Here is a 19,981-nt window from a genome sequence, read left to right on the forward strand (position 1 = left end):
GACACATGACGAATCAAAGAGACTCGTTCAACACTTTCCAACCGACCACAGCTGCTAAAGTGACAGTAGAAGGTAACAACAATCTTCGGGCTATTGGAAAAGGCGATGTTTATCTTCGAGTAACTTGTGACGGCAAGAATAAACAGATAACTGCTAATGATTTTGCGTATGTTCCAAGCCTTGCTTACAACCTACTGTCGGTTAGTCAGATGACAAGACGTGGATTGTGTGTAATGTTTGACAATGTGCAGTGTGGTGTATACAATAAAAGTGATGTATTTGTTTCTGGAACACCAGTAGCAACTGCAACTCAAATGAATGTTATGTATCGATTAGATGAAGTGCATCATTACGCAAATGTTGTAGGAATTGTCAGTTATGAATTGTGGCATCGAAGATTGGCACATCTGAATCGTGTAAGCATGCATTTATTAAAAGCAAAAATGGCTGACGGACTGAACTGGACGAACGTCAATTTAGATCCGTGTATTCCCTGCATAAAAGGTAAACAGTCTCGACAATCTTTTCCTAAAACATCAGGTAGAAGAGCAAAAGAGCTACTTGACATCGTGCATTCTGACGTTTGTGGACCAATAAGCATGGCTTCGTGGGGAGGATCACGATATCTTCTCACTTTTACTGATGATCTGTCAAGAAAACTTTTGGTTATATGTTAAAATCAACAACAGAAGTCTGTGACACATTCATCGAATTCAAGGCACGATTAGAAAATGAAACTGGTCGATAAATCAAAATACTTCGAACAGACAACGGAAAAGAGTTCGTCAATCGGCGCATGAAGTTATTTTTAAAGAAGAATGGAATTAAAGATGAAACAACAACTCCCTACAAACCAAAACAGAATGGTGTTGCACAACGCTTAAATCGGACAATCACTGAAAAAGCAAGATCAATGTTAACAGATGCAGGTCTAAGTAGACAGTTTTGGGCTGAAGCTGTAAACACAGCAATTTATTTGAAGAATCGATCTCCAACAAAAGCTGTTAAGAATGTCACTCCTGAGGAATTATGGAGTGGTCGTCGGATAAATTTGAGTCATTTACGAATCTTTGGATGTCGAGCATTTACACATATACCAAAAGAAAAAAGGATGAAATTAGAAGACAAATCTAAGGAACTTATCTTTGTTGGATATTGCGAAGATTCTAAAGCATATCGTCTGATTGATCCAAATTCACCAAAGACAATTGTGAAAGCCAGTGATGTGCAATTCATCGAAAACTCAAAGTGCACTTGTGGAAACAGTATTTCAAACAGTAACCCAATTGACGATAATCGTATAGACAGTCATCAACTAGCGCCAACACCTAATATCATTGAAGTGGCAACTGAACTGACACAACCTGCTGAAGTTGACAGAAATGCAGTTTATCTTGAATTAGCACAAAGATGACACTGAGAAAACAGTAAATAGCAACGTACATAGCGACACGGAAGTTGCGCAGCAAGAAATGCAACGAGAAATTAGAAATCATCACGTGAAAGAAAACCAAATACTAAATATTTTAATGATGATTTTGCTTGTCTTGCTTGTATTTCTGAACGAAATTCGTATGAAGAAGCAATGAATTGTGATGACAGTGAAAAATGGAAGGAAGCCTTAGATAATAAATATAAATCTTTACTTGAAAATGAAACGTGGCTTTTAACTGACTTACCACCAGGCAGGAAGGTAATTAGTTCGAAATGGGTGTTCAAGGTGAAATAAATGTCAAATGGTGAAATTGAAGGGTATAAGGCTCGTTTTGTAGTGAAAGGTTATTCCCAAATACCAGGAATAGACTTTGATGAAACGTTCTCGCCTGTTGTTCGTTATTCTTCACTTCACATCCTGTTAGCTTTATCAGCTGAATTTGACCTTGACACTGACTATATGGATGTTCAAACTGCGTTACTATATGGTGATCTCGATGAAGAAGTTTACATTCGTCAACCTGAAGGCTACATGAAGAAGGGGGAGGAGATGAAGGTTTTGCAAGCTGAAGAAGGCAATTTATGGTCTAAAACAGGCCTTCACGCGTTTGGAATACGAAATTAGATGTGACATTACATAAAATGAACCTAAATAAGTCAGAATATGATTCTTGCATTTACTTCAGAATTGAGAAACAAAATACACTCATTATAGCTGTTTATGTAGACGACTTGATCATTTTCTCTAATAAAAACAATAAGTGGAAGAAAGAATTGAAGAAAGGATTAATGAATCCGTTTAAGATGAGAGATCTTGGTTAACTTAGTTGGTGTCTTGGCATGAGAATAAAACTAAACAGGAAACAAGGGACGATTAGTATTGATCAAAGCAAATATGCAGCAAACATACTCAAGGAATTTGGTATGGAACATAGTAATGAAGTTGCATATCCATTTGATCCTGGTTCAAAGCTGTAAAAATGAGAAAATAAATTGACAGATGAGGAAAACCTTGTGTTATATCGCATTCATTATCAGCAAGCCATAGGATCACTATTGTATTTAGCTCAAAGTACAAGACAGGACAATGCATATGCTGTGGGGGTTCTAAGCAGATTCAATTCTAATTATCGGAAAATCCGCTGGGAAGTGGTCAAACGAATTATGTGATGCATTAAAGGCACAGTCAATGTAGGACTAATTTACCGAAAAAGTGGAACAACTGAAATTGAAGGTTTCTGTGATGCTGATTTTGCATCAGATCTCCATCAGCGGCTATCAACGACCGGCTATCTCTTCAAGTTAGCTGGGATAGCAGTTTCCTGGACTTCAAAACGACATCAACTACAGAAGCTGAGTATATGGCTCTATCAGCAGCAGCGCAAGAAGTGGTATACCTTCAAGGATTGCTTTGTGAATTGTGTGTTACGCATAGTGAAAAACCAGTAAGTGTATGCTGTGATAATAGAGGTGCCATTGCACTGAGTCACAATGGTATGCATCACGCTCCAACAAAACACATTGACGTGAGGCACCACTATATTCGTGATTTAATTAAAACAGGAAAATTCAGTGTGAAACTTGTAAGTACCGATAAGCAGCAAGCTGGTTTTTTGACAAAGGCACTGTCTAAAGGTAAATGTCAGTGGTGCTGTCAAGCTGTGGGACTTCCACAGTTCACGAATTGACATCTCGAGAACTTGTGGGAGTGTTGGGAACAATCATATTTTACTCTTTGATGTGTTATATGTATTGTAGTTTATGTTTTCTCTTTGATCTTCGTTATGTAACATCGCTGAATAAATAGTCTCTAAAAATGTGTGTTTCTGGCTATATGGTGTATTGCGTATTTGATTAAAAGGTCAACTCTATAATCTCACATAGGACTAATTAGAGTCAATATCTAATACCATAAGGCGAAGATGCCAAGTTTGAGTCTTAGCCTGACACACAGTTTTAATCTGCCAGTAAGTTTCATGACAGTGCACAGTCCACTGCAGAGTGAAAATTTCGTTCTAGAAACATCCCCCAGGCTGAAGCAAGCTATGTCTCTCAAATATCCTGTCTTCCATGAGCGTTAGTCTTGCAAGTTTTGCAGGAAAGCTTTTCAGACATATGGAAGGTGCGAGATGAGGTACTGGTGTAAGTAAGACTGTGACGCTGGGTTGTGAGTCACACTTGGATGATTCAGTCAGTAGAGTACTTGTCTACAGATGGCAAAGGTCCCGAGTTTGAGTCTCGGTCCATCACAGAGTTTTACTCACCCAGGAAGTTTTACGTAAACAAATCATCAAAGATACTTTCTGTATAAAAGACAGAATTACTGTTAATATTGGCCAAAAACTCTAATCAATTGTATATTGAAAACATGGTAGGGACACCATGCTTAATCTTGCTATTGTGTAATTAATGAAACTGTTAAGATCATTGTTCATTCTGCATTTGATATAAATTCAAATGGTAACAATTTTTTCTGGCTGATTTGTATGTATGAAATGAATAATACCAATTGTAACATTTCTAAATGTACAACAAAAGAGCTTGATGTGATATTTTTAAATGTAATATCTAAAATTTTTAATATCAACAATTAAGTAATTGTTTAAAAGTGTATATATGAGGGCATGAGTTGGAGAACTCATGGTTCACTCTTTATCTGATATTTGCAACGGAACACCTGTGTCGCTCTGAGTAATAAAAGTCATAAAATGTAAATCACTGTATCTTTTACTTAATTTGCTTAGCAAACAGAATGGATATATATCCAAATACTTTTCTTGGAAAGAATTCGAGGACATCGAATGAGAAGAACTTAAGTACCTGTGTTACATTATTCGTCTGAACTGTTTATGATTCACTGAGTCTTAATTTCAATGATCTTACACCATTTTAACTATGAAGAAATGAAATACATTTAGCTGAGGACATTATGTCACAATACATAACATTTATATATCATAGGCCTATATAATAAAAAATATGTAGCCTATGACCCTCTAAATATTCATTAGGGTACTGAGGTGACTGATGACATTAAGTCCCATAGTGCTCAGAGCCATTTTAGTGTACTGAGTAAAACTCTGAAGTAAATCAGACAAGAAATTTTCAAGCTTTGTGGTAAGAACTTTAACTTACGACTCATCTTTATATAACAGTATGAAAGCTTTTGTTTGTCAGTGTTATAAAAGGCTAATTTGTATTTTTTTTAATGCCAGCTAAAAAAGATCAACTTTGAACAGCTATTATTTTCATTCATCTTCTACAAACATTCCAAATCACTCAAGAACATTCATGAACATAGTAAAAACAATCATTCAAAGAATCGTAAATAAATTAGTAAACTGTGCTAAAAATACTCTCAAATACCCAAAAATACTTTCCAGTACTCTTAGATCCACTGAAGTGCTTCAACGGTAGGGCCTACACCGATTTTAAATTTAATACTCTACAATTACTTCTTTACAGAACACTAAGAACATTTCAAAATATTCGTGAATGTTACCTTTATTGCCAATTCTATGTCATTCTCAAGCCACAGCTGGACAGACAGCGTCAAGACACAACATTATCAAAATACATGAATACAACTCTACTATGAAAGAAATTTAATACCACAAGACATATTAAGTTATAAATTAGATTACAATAATATCGCAACTATAAAATAGATACAAATATATAATGAAATTAAATATAACTGTTGCAGTTGGAGTCATGGAGCTGAGTTGCAGCTCAAATAAACACTAGGCTATTACTAGAGAAAAATTCTTCAACATTGTAGAATGGTTGCTCTTTTAGCTTACATAAAATAGTAGTTTTAAACTGCTCCCATGGTAAAGACTGAATGTGATCAGGTAGAGCATCAATCAATTTTAGGGCCACCATTGGGAAGCTGTTTTGTGTCTTTGCTAATCAACACCTTGGCGTGTCAATACTGTCTTTGTTGTGAGTGCTGTATTTGTGAACTTCATTTCTCTTTCTGTAAATATGATGGTTTCTCTTTATGTGGAAGAGGCAGTTCAATACATACTGGCTGTAAACAGTCAGAACTCCTAGCCTGGTGAAAATTGGTTTACAGTGGTCTGTTTTTTTTATTTTTTTTTTATTTTTTATTTATTTATTTATTTTTTTTTTTTTTGCTTGAAGTTAGAAGGTACTGTACTGGTACTATACTTTTCAGTTTCCTCAAGAGGTACAGGACCCGTGAAAGTTTGGAACATACATGTTTGGTGTGCTGTTGCGAGGTTAATTTGGTATCAATGAGAAAGCCCAGAAGTTTAACATCTGATGCGTTACCCAATGCTCCAGTATTGCTGAGGCTGCATATCATCCTCTGAGTTTTTTCGTCATTAATTTTCATATTGTTCATGATAAACCAGGCCTTAGCTTCATTGAACAAGACTTCTGCTTGTTGGACTGCCTGTTCAACATTCTCTCCTTTTGAGAACAAAGTTGTATCATCCGCAAACTGCAAGGTGTGCCCATTGGAGCCTATGTCATTTGCGAAGATAAGGAACAGTAGGGGCCCAATTACCGATCCCTGTGGCACACCATGCTGTAGCTTCTTCTCTCCTGAATCAGCTCCTTGCACAGAGACAATCTGTCGTCTGTTTCTCGGGTAGGATTCAAGAGTTTGCAGGACAGATCCCCCTGTACCATATGTTTTTAGCTTTATGAGCAGGGGATGCAGTCAAATGCCTTACTAAGGTCACACAGTAGTAGTGCTATAGACTCTTTGTCTTCAAAACCCTGGCTTATGTTTGTAACTATGTCAAGTACAGCTGTTGTTGTTGTCCTGCCCTTCCGAAAGCCATGTTGCACATCAGAAAAGAGACTATGTCCTGCAAAGTAACTTAATAGTTGTTCTTTCATTATTGATTCCATCACCTTCGCTAGTACTGGCATTATAGATGTAGCTTGACACTTCATGTGGACTGCCTTTTTTGTATACAGGCATTGTGCATGCTACTTTCAGGAAGTCTGGAAATTCTCCTTCATGGAGGCTTTTATTTATTACTACTGCTAAAGGCTGTGCAATTTCACTGATTATAGTTTTTAACATGGTACAGGACATGCCATAAATATCAGGGTTCCCTGAAGATTTGTAGCTTTTTACAATTTTTGTTATTTCTTTTGGATACACTCTCATCCACATTACCATGCTGCATTTATTCTCAAATTTCACAGCAGCTGCAGGATCTATTCCAAAGTCAGGAATTTCATCTACTGTGTTTTCCACTGTTTTTATAAAATAGTCATTAACCTCATCTGGATTGCAAGAATTAAAACAAGAGGTGGGCTTTTTCCTGTGCTCATTAAGCAGGTCCCATGCTGCTTTACAAGGATTATGAGCTTCTGCAATAAATCTGGCATTGCTTTCCCTCTTTGCTTTTTCTACTTCCTTTCTGTAGATCCTTTGTGTCTGTAAATAACTTGAGTACAGTCTCTCCTTAATATCAATATCTTTAGCAGCTTTGACCTTGTCATTTAGTATTTGGACAATACATTTTATTTTGGCTAGTCTAGGAGTATACCACCTCTTTACTTTTTTAGTTTTTTGTCTACATTTTGATTTAGCATTTGAATATCTCTCGGGTTTTAATGGAAAATGTTCATCAAATTTCACTTTAAGGGTCTGAAACATGTGATTGGATGCAGAATTTCGTGGCAATTCATCAATTATTTGGTGCCAATCTATAGAAGACACTGTAGTTTTGAAATCATCTAAGCTTTTCTTTGTAATAACTCTATTTCTGAATACATAATTTGAATGCCAGCTGGTAATTTGTTGTGTACTTACTGAGTTTGTCCATAACTTCATGATTACTGCATGGTGATCTGCTGGTATAGGGTCCACCACACTTATTTTGTAGTCCCAACTATTTAGGTTTGTCACAGTTGTGTCAAGACAAACCCATATCTGCTTGCTAAGTTCATGAAAGCTCATTCTTAATCTTTACCTTCTCCAATATGAATGTTGAAGTCTCCACATAAAGCAATTTTTGTCCCAAAGTGCACTAGGTGACAGACAACTTTCCAACTGGTTGAGGAAATTTTCAAAATTTCCATCTGGGGAACGGTAGACAGAAACAAAAATTAAGTTGGCATCTGAGAGTCCCAAAGCAGCTAATTATAGGTCTAGATCTACACATAATTTACTTAAGTCAGTTTTATTGACACTGAGTTTACTATTTAGATTTAAAAAAAATTCAGGAGCTTTCTGAAATATAGAACATCTCAGTATATTTTAGAACACTGAAAAACATTTGTTAACATTGAAAAATATTCCTAAAAGCTTGAGAATGTAGATAAACCTTGAACTTTTCCGCTTGAAATATACGCTGATGTGAAAGAGACAGTGTCCTGGTGACTGCCACAATCCGATTTTGACTACTTCAAACACACTCATATCTCCAGAAACACAACACCAGAAACACAACAGCTACCACCTCAAACCCTATAGTACACAAAAGGGGAACCAAGGATAGCACCTGACACAAAAACCGGTGATTAGTGGTAGTCTAAAAGAGCCATCTTTAAATACAGAAACTATAAAGCCATACCAAATTATTATATTCTCAATACAGCTGTATTTAGTTTAGAGAAAGAAAAGTTTGCTTTGTTTTCACTACATTTCATAATTACTTTTTCTGTCACAATACTTCATTATGAATTACATTTGTCAGCTTGTCATTTCGTGAGTAAACACATTGCCGGAGCAAGCTGCATATAATGGACTGTGAGGAAAGCATGATTATTTCAAGTTAATAACCCAGCATCTAAAAATTTGTCTTTGTGTCTCATTTGTAGTGATGTTACATGGAAAACTTATTGGAAATTGAACTGTTTCGAATTAAAATGGCAGTCGGAATCGTCAGAATACATGCTGTTTTCCCTTCAGTTTTTCATGATATTATTTTTACTTCAGTTATATTGTCTGATGACTGTTCATGTCCATTTGTTGTTTTGAATGTTTAAATTAATATCATGAACTACTAAAATGGCTCTTAAAAATAACCAGTGTGAGTAATTTTGAACAATATTTGGGAAAACTTTACCTATTAACTCATTGGGGTGTTGACAATTTTTCATACATTATTTTTAAATTCAATTTGGCCAGTTCTATAGTCAATCATGTGGATGCCTTCATTAATTTCTAAGAGTTTTTTGCCAAAATGTTTCGCTACTTCATCACTGGAAAACTTAAGTCCTGATTACCTTAAAGATCTAGGCCATTCTTGAATCTTCTGGAAGACCCTGTAACATTTTGGAACATTTTACAACATTCTAGAAGAAACATACTGGTCAGTCCCGGCCACTTTAACATTAGATTCCAAGTTGCTTCACCATCTTCCCATAACAAGTCCATTGAAGGGGGGCACTCTTTTAACATCCTTTTCTTTGAAGCCAACATCTGCAGTTCCAAATCACACCTTCTTCATGGATGGAGGATGGAGCGCCACCATACCATATGACCCCTACTGGGCTGCAGGAGAGTGTGGCTGTGTTAGAGAGGCATGCACAGACATACCACATTTACCTTTATTACATTGTTGTGAACAAGTGCCCTCTCCAGATACCCACATCTTCATGACTAACACCTGGAGTTTCAAAACAAAATCTTCATTGTGGTTGGGGATGGAGGGTTACAATACCATATAACCCCCATAGGGCTGGCAGCATGTACAGGCTTAACTTAGATGGATTAGTGAATCTACCTCCTTATCTGTCTTACTCAAATACAATTTAGGGCAAGTAAGAGATAGGGCCTAAAAGCCAAAGTGTTTTCAGAAGTTTGGAGGGCAATGAAGTGGATGTTACTAGTTGTGTTTCTTTAGATCTCCAATAACGTATAGCACGAGTAGCACATGGACCTGTAATTTCTGACAAAATAAAAATAATGTTGAGTGGCTAGCAAGAAGTTCATAAGTGCTGAATGTTTAAGGAGTGCAGTGAAGGATCAATATTTATTCCAAGAACTGGAAGAGTTGTTACCTAAAGTAAAGAAGGCAACTGAATTACCAGCCTTTCTTAGTGGCTAGTCCACATGCATTGAGGAAAATCAATAATGTAAAAGCCTAGTTTATGCTCTGCACGTCATTCTGTCTGTAACTTACTTTGTGAATTTCAGGTTGTATTGGTTGTTTCTTGGAGAAGAACATTTAGGTCACATTGAGTAAGTGATTTGAGGACTGATGTATTGTACAACAGTGTAATGGCTGAAAACTTTAATAAAATGTAAATAGTATTATTAAAGACAACAAGTTGATGGGTACATTTATAAAATCAAAAATGAGTACCCTGAGAGGAGAGGATATTGTCCCCATTCACAGTTGTGAGAGTTTGTTAATGATTAAGAATGGTTTTTGTTTAGTTAGATGGTAGAGTTGTCATGACATCATTCGCCTCACTGGGGGAAAATGTGATGTAACATATCACTTTGGGGAAAATACATTTTGCCCCCCCCCCCATCTCTTTCTTTAATTAATGGATACTGGTTGCAACCCTGCAACCTTGGCAAGTGTTTTACTGTTACTGAAGTAGTTTGTTTCAGCACGCATACTGCACACAGAATTTTTGTTTCTTTTCTGTATGTTGCTCAGTTTGGACTGATGCAGCATATCTGGAAGATGATGGAGCAATAAGGGCAGTCTTTCTGCCCATTGCAGCACCAGCTATTCGGCCTGTTACTCTGTGCCACTTCTGTCCCAGCTTGGAAATGTGGAAGCTAATAATTTAACGGTCATTCTGCTACTGATTTGCAACACTGCAGTGCCTCGAGAATTTCGGGGTAAATTGTAGAGACCCTCATATTTCCACCGCCTTGAACACGAGTAATTTTAGAGATGAGTGTGGTTAAGTAGAACTGTGTCTACTGCACCACAATTATGCGTGTGGAGGACGGACGTGTATCGAACGGATGATCAGCGGGGACAGGTAGTTGTTGAGCCCACCTAAGACGTTACACGTCCAGTTCAAGGAATAAATGTGCTGTACTCCGTGCAACATCAAACATTGTTGTGTGAACATTTGATTGTTGTTGAAAGAAGACAAGAGACAATTACTTATATGTAGACTCTATTTATGGATAAATGAATGTGATAGTTTCTGATGGACCAGATGGTGTCGAGCTTACGAATAGTGTTTTAGTTGTATGAAAACTGTTATGTGTGATGAAAATGCAGTGAGATTGAGTTCAAAGTATTCTCGAGTGTATGGATTTATTTTAAAAGTATAAACAATTCCTCTAAAGTAGCATCTTATCTTCGGAGAAAAAGTTGTGCGGGACATCGCAGCCAGTTACCATGAAAAGAAGATCGGCAAAGCAACTCCAAGTAAGTTCGATAGCCAAGGGGGAGTGTGAGTCTTGCACGCTAGTACCACACTGCCACCCTTAATCACCGGAAACCGCCAGAATGTGACGACCAAAGTGAGCAGGACATGAAAAGGAGGAATTTTTTGAAGAAGATTGAGATGAGAAAAAGTTGAGAGTTGTCATGTTAAACCTTGAGATATTTTTGAAACTGTATTTATTGAAAAAGCAATTAATTCTTTCCAGCGTTAAGAAGACGTACAGGAACTTACTAAATGTTAATATTCATGTGTCAAAGGATCGAGAGACTCTCAGTGTGTATAGTTGCTTTGTCCACTTGAGGTGTACAATAGCTGTTCTATAATTAATTGATTAACTGCTAAAGTAAATCGTCGCGTCAAAACAGCCAGAATGTGGCGACCAAAGTGAACAGGACACGAAAAGGTGATTTTTTTTTAAGAAGATTGAGATGAGAAAAATTTGAGAGTTGCCTTAGCAACATATATAATAACAAGACGAAGAAATTGGTTTGCAAGATTCGATTAAGAAAATGTGTTTGTGGGGAGGACGCAATCCTCACACACAGAGTAACCAGCCAACGCCAATGCAGTAACCAGCCAACGCCGACGCAGTAACCAGCCGATGACGACACAGTGACCAGCTGACGCCGATGCAGTAACCTGCCATTGTTGCTGGTTGCTGTTTGAGCTGCTGACATTCCGCACGCCGACGCTGCGACCAACATTTGACGCTGCCGGCACCCGTGCTGTTCACCAGTGCCGTTTCTACACCTCAGCAATGCAGCCTACAAACCTATGCTCAAGATAATAACTATTTGAATGTAAATTAGGGTGGTCACTATTCACAGAGGTGATTTTTTTAATGATCACAAGATCAAAGAAAATTAGGACTATGGAGAAGGAACAACAACTTACAGAAACTGTAGAACTAGCCATGGTGATGACAGTTACTAAGGTCACACCGGACTGGACTGAAGTAGCAAATTTAATTAAGGGACTAAGTCTGAAGTTAGACTCAGTGAATACTAAGTTAAATATCAAATTAGATACTCAGAATACTTCGTTAAGAGAAAGAATAGATGGGGAAAGTGTAGCAGCCACTGCTCAAATTGACTCTTTGATAAATGAAACAAGTACTGCTTTAAATGAAAACTTAGAAGCACAGAGTATAACTTCAATTGCTCAAATTTCCTCTTTGAGGAATCAAATAAGTGATCAAAATGTTTCTTTAAATGAAAAACTAGAAGCACAGAGTGAAGCTTTTGAAAAAGTAGAAGCTCAGGGTGAAGCTTTAAATTCTAAATTTGAGGTGTTAAATGATAAAGTGGAAAATTTACAAGTACATTTAAAGAACGAATTATGTAATTCTTTACCTGTACAAATGAATCAAATGTTTACAGACTTTAACCAAAAGCAGGATGATGAATTTCAGAAGTTGACCCAGAAATTAGAATCTGATTTGAGGACAAGTGTACCAATATAGAATCTGAATTTAATGAGAAGTTAGTGTCATTTCAAAGTGTGTATAATATTACATTCGACACAGTGAAACAGAGATTACATACCTTAAAAGATACCATTGAAAGACAATACAAACTGATCGCTATTGTCCAGTCGCAAATTGCAGGGGTCAACACTCGTGTAGATGCAGCAGAGAGAAATTTTAATGCAAAGCTAGCAAACTCAGACACCATAAACATAAGCGGTCTGGAGAAACAGGTAGACAAATTAATTGACCGGAAAGTTGCTGAGAGGGTGAAAACAAACAACGTTCCATAACATTTAGTGTCGGTACTTAATGATACTAAAAAAGGCATAGACTATTTATGGAAGGAATTTAAACTTATCCAGAATAAGGCAGAGAAAGGGGTAGCTTCACATAATGTAGTGTTGACTAGTAAAGTGGTAATTGTTTTGTTGAGGGGAGAATTTCACACAAAATGTAATAAGAAGTGCTAGTCTGCACTTGCTCAAGTGAGGTTAAGAGCAGATTCATGGGATCTGGGCAGAGTCACATTATTCCCCAGGGACGTTAACATTCAGTGTTAATGGGCAGAGTGACGATCGTCGGATCCTGAGTTGGGTTCAGTGTTACTTCCATATTCGTTTTCCTGTATCGAATTCTCTTAAAGTCTTATACTATCCAGTATTCTGTTTTCTTCTTCTTATACTGTCATATAGTTTAGTACTTGGGCATACACATCTACACGTCGCGGACAGGCAGGGTAGATATCAAGGTCATACTGCTTCATGTGGAGGTAGTAGTAAGTGATCTCGTCAATATACACAGTCTTACTTGTTTTACGGGCGCTATGATTCCCCATTGTATATTCACGTGATGAACTGGGTTGTTAATTCGAGTCGAGGCTGAAGCATTGAGTAAAATGTCATAATATGTGAACTGACAGCATGCTCCGCTCTAGTCTTGATGTAAAGGTGAATTGACAGCATGCTCCGCTCTAGTCATCAAGGATCTCGAATCCGATCATAATTAGGTTTTATTTTTGCTGAAAGTAGTCTTTGAATGTAATCTCTTCACCAGTTTTCCATACTAACCTGTGTGCAGAGATATTAATGGATGGCAACAGAAAAAAAATTATACCCACTGGAATGTCCTCCTTGGTTATTTCAGGAGCGCCATAGCTCGCCTTTGTGACCGGTCCTGGGGTCTCGTTTGTAGTGTCGACAGCAGCTGATGCAGTCACCATGGATTGTTAGATCATATTTTTGCCTAGCCAACCAACGTATAGTTAGGTCTGATTCGGGCCTAAACTATTGGAGGATATGATGTAATATGAATATTTCTGTATTGGCAATGATATGATACATAGTTTTTTACTTACTACTGAATATTTTACATCCTTTGTGAAAAGTAATATGAGTGATACAATACAGGGTAAGAGGAATAATGAGATATTTATGATGATATGATACACAGTTTCTGCTTATGATGATATGATACATAATTTCTACTTATGATGATATGATACATAATTTCTGCTTATGATGATATGATACATAATTTCTACTTATGATGATATGATACATAATTTCTACTTATGATGATATGATATATAGTTTTCTACTTATTATGGAATAATTTATACTTTTTGTGAAATGGGATATGAATGGGGAGGGTTTATATAAATTTTGAAAGGGGTGGGTAGTGTACATACAAACATGACTAACACTACACACATACCACACATTTCAAATGACTCTTGCAGACAAGTGTGACTGATTCTTCACCATTGCCGTTCGGTAGGAGTTGCTAAGATCTTTCTTCGGGGACTTCAAAGATGAAGGTGAGAATGTCCGTTCTGATAGAGACTTTTAACATCATACCTCCTCTGGCTTCTCACTCAAGTGCCGGTGAAGTGGCTAACCTGGGGAAGGGGGTTGGGAAGGGTATCCTGTCTTTGGGGCTATCTTCTTTCTCTTCTTTGATCTTAGCAACCATTTCTACTTTTTCCTTTCTTACTTCTCGTTTGAGTACCAGACTATCTCTCCCTCTGTCCATATGCATACACTTCTATCACTGAAGTCCTTCTCAATGTCCATGGTTTTCTATAACCTTCATCTTATTTTCCATAAGCTGGCCGAAGAATGCGGCTACACAACTACCTCATACACATACACACAATGAAACACAAAGTGGGAACTGTCATATGTTGGAGGGAGAAAACTGTGCACATAGCGATAGGTATGCACACCTGGTTATGTGAGGTGATGGTTCCACATCACGTGAAGGTAAGCACAGGGATACATTGATATATGTAAGAGCTAAGAGTATTCATGGTTATGATGATGGTATTACTTTAGTATGTGTACATGAGACGAGGAGGAACAAACACACACAAACACGCACACACACACACACACACACACACACACACACACACACACACACACACACACACACACACATATATATATATATATATATATATATATATATATATATATACTAGCTATATATTGTAAGTATGTGATGATGTGGTATATGAGTGGAAGATGCAGGGAGCACTGTGAACGATGAAGGAATATAAAAATAACAAAACATCAAACATTTATTGTTTTAATTTATTGTAATTTATTCTTTCAGTAGTACTTAAAAACAATATCAATCCCTTAATGCAATAGAGTGTACAATATTTTTTGCTATCCCATCTGCAGATAACACAAACAAACATGGTGTGCTCAAACCTAAGCCATAAACAGACATCGTTTGGCCTTGAGACTTATTGATAGTCATTGCAAATGCCAAGCTAATTGGAAATTGAAAATGTTTCAATTGAATTGGCATATTTGTGGGTATAATAGGGGTTCGTGGTAGTAATATATTTTCACCTTGGTATTTGCCATTTAAAATGATGGCTTTGACAACGTTTTTCATTAATTTTTTAATAATTAATCGTGTGCCATTACACAGCGTTGGTGGGTTCAAATTACGAAGCAAAATAACCGGAGATCCAACCTTTAGTTATAAATTATACAGTGGCATACCTGGTAAAGTTCAAAAACTCTGTTGGATAATTCACAGCTTCGGTGTCATCGCAAACTGTATCAATAGATTTGTGTGACACCAAGTCCCTGGGCAACAACATTGTCACTTGAAATTCAATTCAATTACGCCCACATTCTTTGCTGCTAAAACTGCTCTAGTCAGTCAGCCACTCATGATTAGTGTATTGTGTATGTATATTGGGAAATATCTGGTCAATAGAATAGAATAGAATCTTTATTTGCCTTTCAGTATGTTTTCCACACAATTGGCATCATCAGTGTGTTTAACAATTTTTTTTTAAAATTACAATAATTATTATTGTACATAATTGGGCCTGTGCAGGGCAAGCAGATACACATGCTAAAGTAATATTGATAATACAACAATTATTCATTCACAATAGTAATAATAACAATAATAATAATAATAATAATAATAATAATAATAATAATAGCAATAATAATAATAATAATAATACATCATAACAGTTGAATATGCAATAGTATACAGATATATTTATATCTTATGTATCCATGTAAAAAGTCTTTGTTGGTACTTTACTTCACAAGCATATAGGTATAATTCATATGGCAGTTTTTTGTTTCATGTAGCATATCTCTTTTGTGTCACTGTTTAGAAACTCATCAAGTGTGTAATATGGCGTACATTTCAGCCACACTTCTATTGTTTGCTTAAAGTTATTCATTGGTAGTTCGCTCACAGCCTTTGAGACTTTGTTATAAGATTTCAAGCTAACGTGTTTATGGGCCTTTTGCGTTAATGTCAGCCTTGTGTATGGTAGGTCTATGTTACTATTATTTCGAGTATTATGAACATGCACTTCAGATCTTAAATTAAAGTTCTTTACGTTCTCTTTAGCATATATTAATCAATTATAAATGTATATACTAGGTAGTGTCATTATCTTTAGTTCTTTAAAACGATTTTTGCAACTTTGTCTTGATGCTAGTCCTAAAATGCAACAAACTGCCACTTGAAGATGAATCCACTGAGTTACCCCAAAGAAGCACCCCGTATTGCCGCTGTGAATGGAAAAAAGCAAAGTATGTGGAGATTAGCAGATTCTTACTGATAACATGTCTCAGCTTGTGTAATAGAAAGAGAGTCCGAGCAGGTTTCCCTCATAGATAATTTGTGTGTCTGTCCCATGTGCGTTTTTGATCTATATGTAAACCTAGTAACTTGAAATTTTTTGTATTCTGTTCAATTGGTTTCAGGGTGAAGTAAATTTCTTCAGTTTTCAATTTGTTTATTGATAAAAGGTTGGCTCTGCACCAGTCACTGCTCTTTTCAGTTACTACTTTGTTGTATTCTAGTACATCTTGCAGATTTTCTCCATCTGTTATTAGTGTGATATCGTCAGCATACAGTACATTGTTGCATGACATGTAATTTGAGAAGTCATTGATGTAAACAATAAGCAGAAAAGGGCCAAGCACTGAGCCTTGCGGAATTCCTGTCTTTACTTTCATGGGTGTTGACTTTTGATAGTTTGTTTGTACTAATTGTACCCTACTGCTTAAGTATGACTGAAAAAATTGTAATGGTTTATCTGCAATACTATAATGTTCTAGTTTTTTATCATTATTTGATGTGTGACTGATTAGAAGGCTTTTGGTAAATCTAACAGTGTAGCATAAGTGAGTTTCTTGTTTTCATATCCTTCATATATATTACTAAGGTGGCATTCAACTGCTTTGGTTGTCCATACTTCTGATCAAAAGCCAAACTGGTCCTTACTCAATAATTTATTACTTTCAAAATAATTGTAAATTTGGATATGTATGCAGTTTTCTATTACTTTTGATATAATGGGAACTATTGATATAGGTCTATAATTGTTTGGCATTTTTCTGTCACCTTTCTAATAGATTGGAAGTGTAACTGTCATTTTCAGACATTAAGGGACTACTCCTTTTTCAGGTATGTGATTCAGCAGATATGTTAGCTGCATTAAGATTGCAGTGGCTATGTGTTTAACAATACTATTACTAAGTCCCTAATAGTACTCTGTTTTTGAGTTTTTAAGTTTCTTTATAGATTTGATAATGTGGCCAGATGTGATTTTTAACAAAGAGAACTTCTTGGTTGTTGGTACTTGTTGTTTAAGAAGGGTTACAGCAGATGAAATATTACCACAAGTATTTTTACCAAAACAAGAAGAAGAATGAGAGCTGGCACAATTTATAAAATATTCGTTAAGGATGTTGCAATCTATAGGCACTGTGGGTTCCTGTTTGCTTATATTGATTTCACTTTTTATTACATTCCAAGCTTTTTGACAAGCATCTTTTGAACCTGTGATATATTCATCATTTACTTTACATTTAGCTGATTTTATTTCAAATTTGTACAACTTCATAAGGGTCACATAGCGTTTCCTGGCCTCCTCATTTTGTCACTATTATTTTTTAGTATAAGCAGCAGTGTCCTCATTTGCTTGAGCTCTGGAGTGTACCACTTGTTAGAGTGCTGAGGTTTTTTTCTTTTGTTAGGGGTGCATCTTTTTGTGACAAGTGAACAGTGACTATCTACTGCATTTTTAATGATCTATAAAAACATAGAGAAACATTTGTCAAGACTTTTATTTTGTGTAGTGTATTTGACCAATCTACCACCTTCAGTTCATGTTTCAATTGTACAATATTGCTCTCTTTTAGTATTCTGAAAGTGACTAACTTTTTAGTTCTCTCTGGGTTTATACTGCCTATTCTGACCCATATCCCATCATGATCAGATAACTGTAACTTAATCACATCCTGTTTTAGTTGATCCTGATTTACATTACTAATTACATTGTCAAGGCATGCATTTAGTCTAGCAGGTTTTTCATTTATCCAGTAACCGTTTAGTGCCTTTAGGCCGTTAACCATGTCCTTTACATTTTTTCTACTTTCCCTCATATATATATTATAGTCACCTGAAATAAAAATTTTGTGATTTTTGTGTTTAGTGAATAATTTGATAAGCGAATATAGTTTATCTATAGGAACTTTCTCATCAGTGGCTGGTGTACGGTACACTGAAGCAATGATAATTTTTTGGGTATGCAGTACTGTGGCTGCTACTTCAAATACACCTTCAATGCAATGTTTGGGTAGGTCTATCACTGAATGCTGCAGATTTAAGTTTTCTTTGATGTACATTGCAACTCCACCATGTGAAATGTTTGTTCTACAATATTTTGTGGCTAATATGTAGCCATAAGGTACACACAGATCTATTTCTGAGTCATGCAACCAATGCTCATTAATACACAGTATGCTACAGTTAATTTTGTCTGCCAAGTACCGTAACTCATTAGCCCTATCTCTTAGGGATTGTACATTAACATGAAATAACATTAAATCTGGGAGGAATACTTGTTGCTTTTTCTGTTGCATTATCTTTACTGTCCCTTGCAAACTGTTGTGTCCAAATCCAACTTGTGTTAGATTTAATCACTGTTGGGAGTTTCCCTGTACCATACCTTTGAACTGAAGCCTATAAATTGTTTTATTAGCAGAGCTTAAGTTTTCTCTTACAATCCCAAGTATTTTTTGGTTTAGAAGTGATTTTCCTAAGCCATTTAGATGCTGACCATGACTTGTATGACAAGCACTGTTACAGTGACAAGGTTTGCTAAGGGGCACAATTGTGGTGTGGCAGCAGTCTGAAATACCATTCACGTCAATCGCTGTTACATTTTTGAAATGTTTACATACTGAATCATAGAGGTTATTTGCTTTTTTTAATTTCGTTGTTCACATATGATTGTTCTGTTACATCATAATGGTGAGGTATTTCAGTCACTATTACATTGGTACGTGTTAGCTTATCCAGTGACTCTTTCAGTGCTTTTGTTGTTGCAACTGTTTCATTGTGATACACATCATTAACACCTCCTATAATTACTGCATAGTCGTTTGATGATAGATTCTTGCATTCTTCTTCAACACTGTCAACAACTTGGCTTAATCTTGCATTAGGATTTACTAGTCCCTGAATTTTGAACCTTCCTGCTGCATCATCTGTTTTATCACAGTTTTGTTTGGGGTATGTCTTCTTTGGACTGTCACTTGACGATCACTGTCATTGTTTACATGAGTTAGAGCTGAGTATCTATTCTCATGTTAAGGGATTGTACAAAGATTAAGATAACTATTCAATGAGAGCATCTTGTGAATTAGTGATTGTATAGAAATCGGTCGGTAATTTCATGCATCCAGTTTCATCTATAGTAACTTTTCCATTGCCGATATCTAACAATGGTTTTGAGAATGTTTCGGCAGATGGATCTTGAAACATTTGAATGCACATATTTACTTTCAGTTGTACTTTTCCAACATTACACCACAGTGGCGATAATTTTAAGCAAGCATTGATCTCATCAGCGTACGTTGAACGTGGAATGATGGGAAGTGTTTGTTTGAAATCACCTGAATGAGTAAAAGATTGCAGCCAAATAGTTTGTCGTAGTTTTTATGTCTTTCAATGTCCTGTTCAACGCTTCAATGGAATGTTTATGTGTCATAGTGCATTCATCCCAGATGATAATTTTACACTGTTTCAGTACTGTGGCCATGGACGATTGTCTTTTTATGTTGCATTCTGTGTCTGTCTTATTTGGAATATTTAGTGGCAGCTTAAATACTGAATGAGCTGTTCTGCCTCCATCCAATAAAGTTGCTGCAATGCCAGATGATG

The sequence above is a fragment of the Schistocerca americana genome, chromosome 1 (assembly GCF_021461395.2).
Source record: "Schistocerca americana isolate TAMUIC-IGC-003095 chromosome 1, iqSchAmer2.1, whole genome shotgun sequence".
NCBI classification, from domain to species: domain Eukaryota; kingdom Metazoa; phylum Arthropoda; class Insecta; order Orthoptera; family Acrididae; genus Schistocerca; species Schistocerca americana.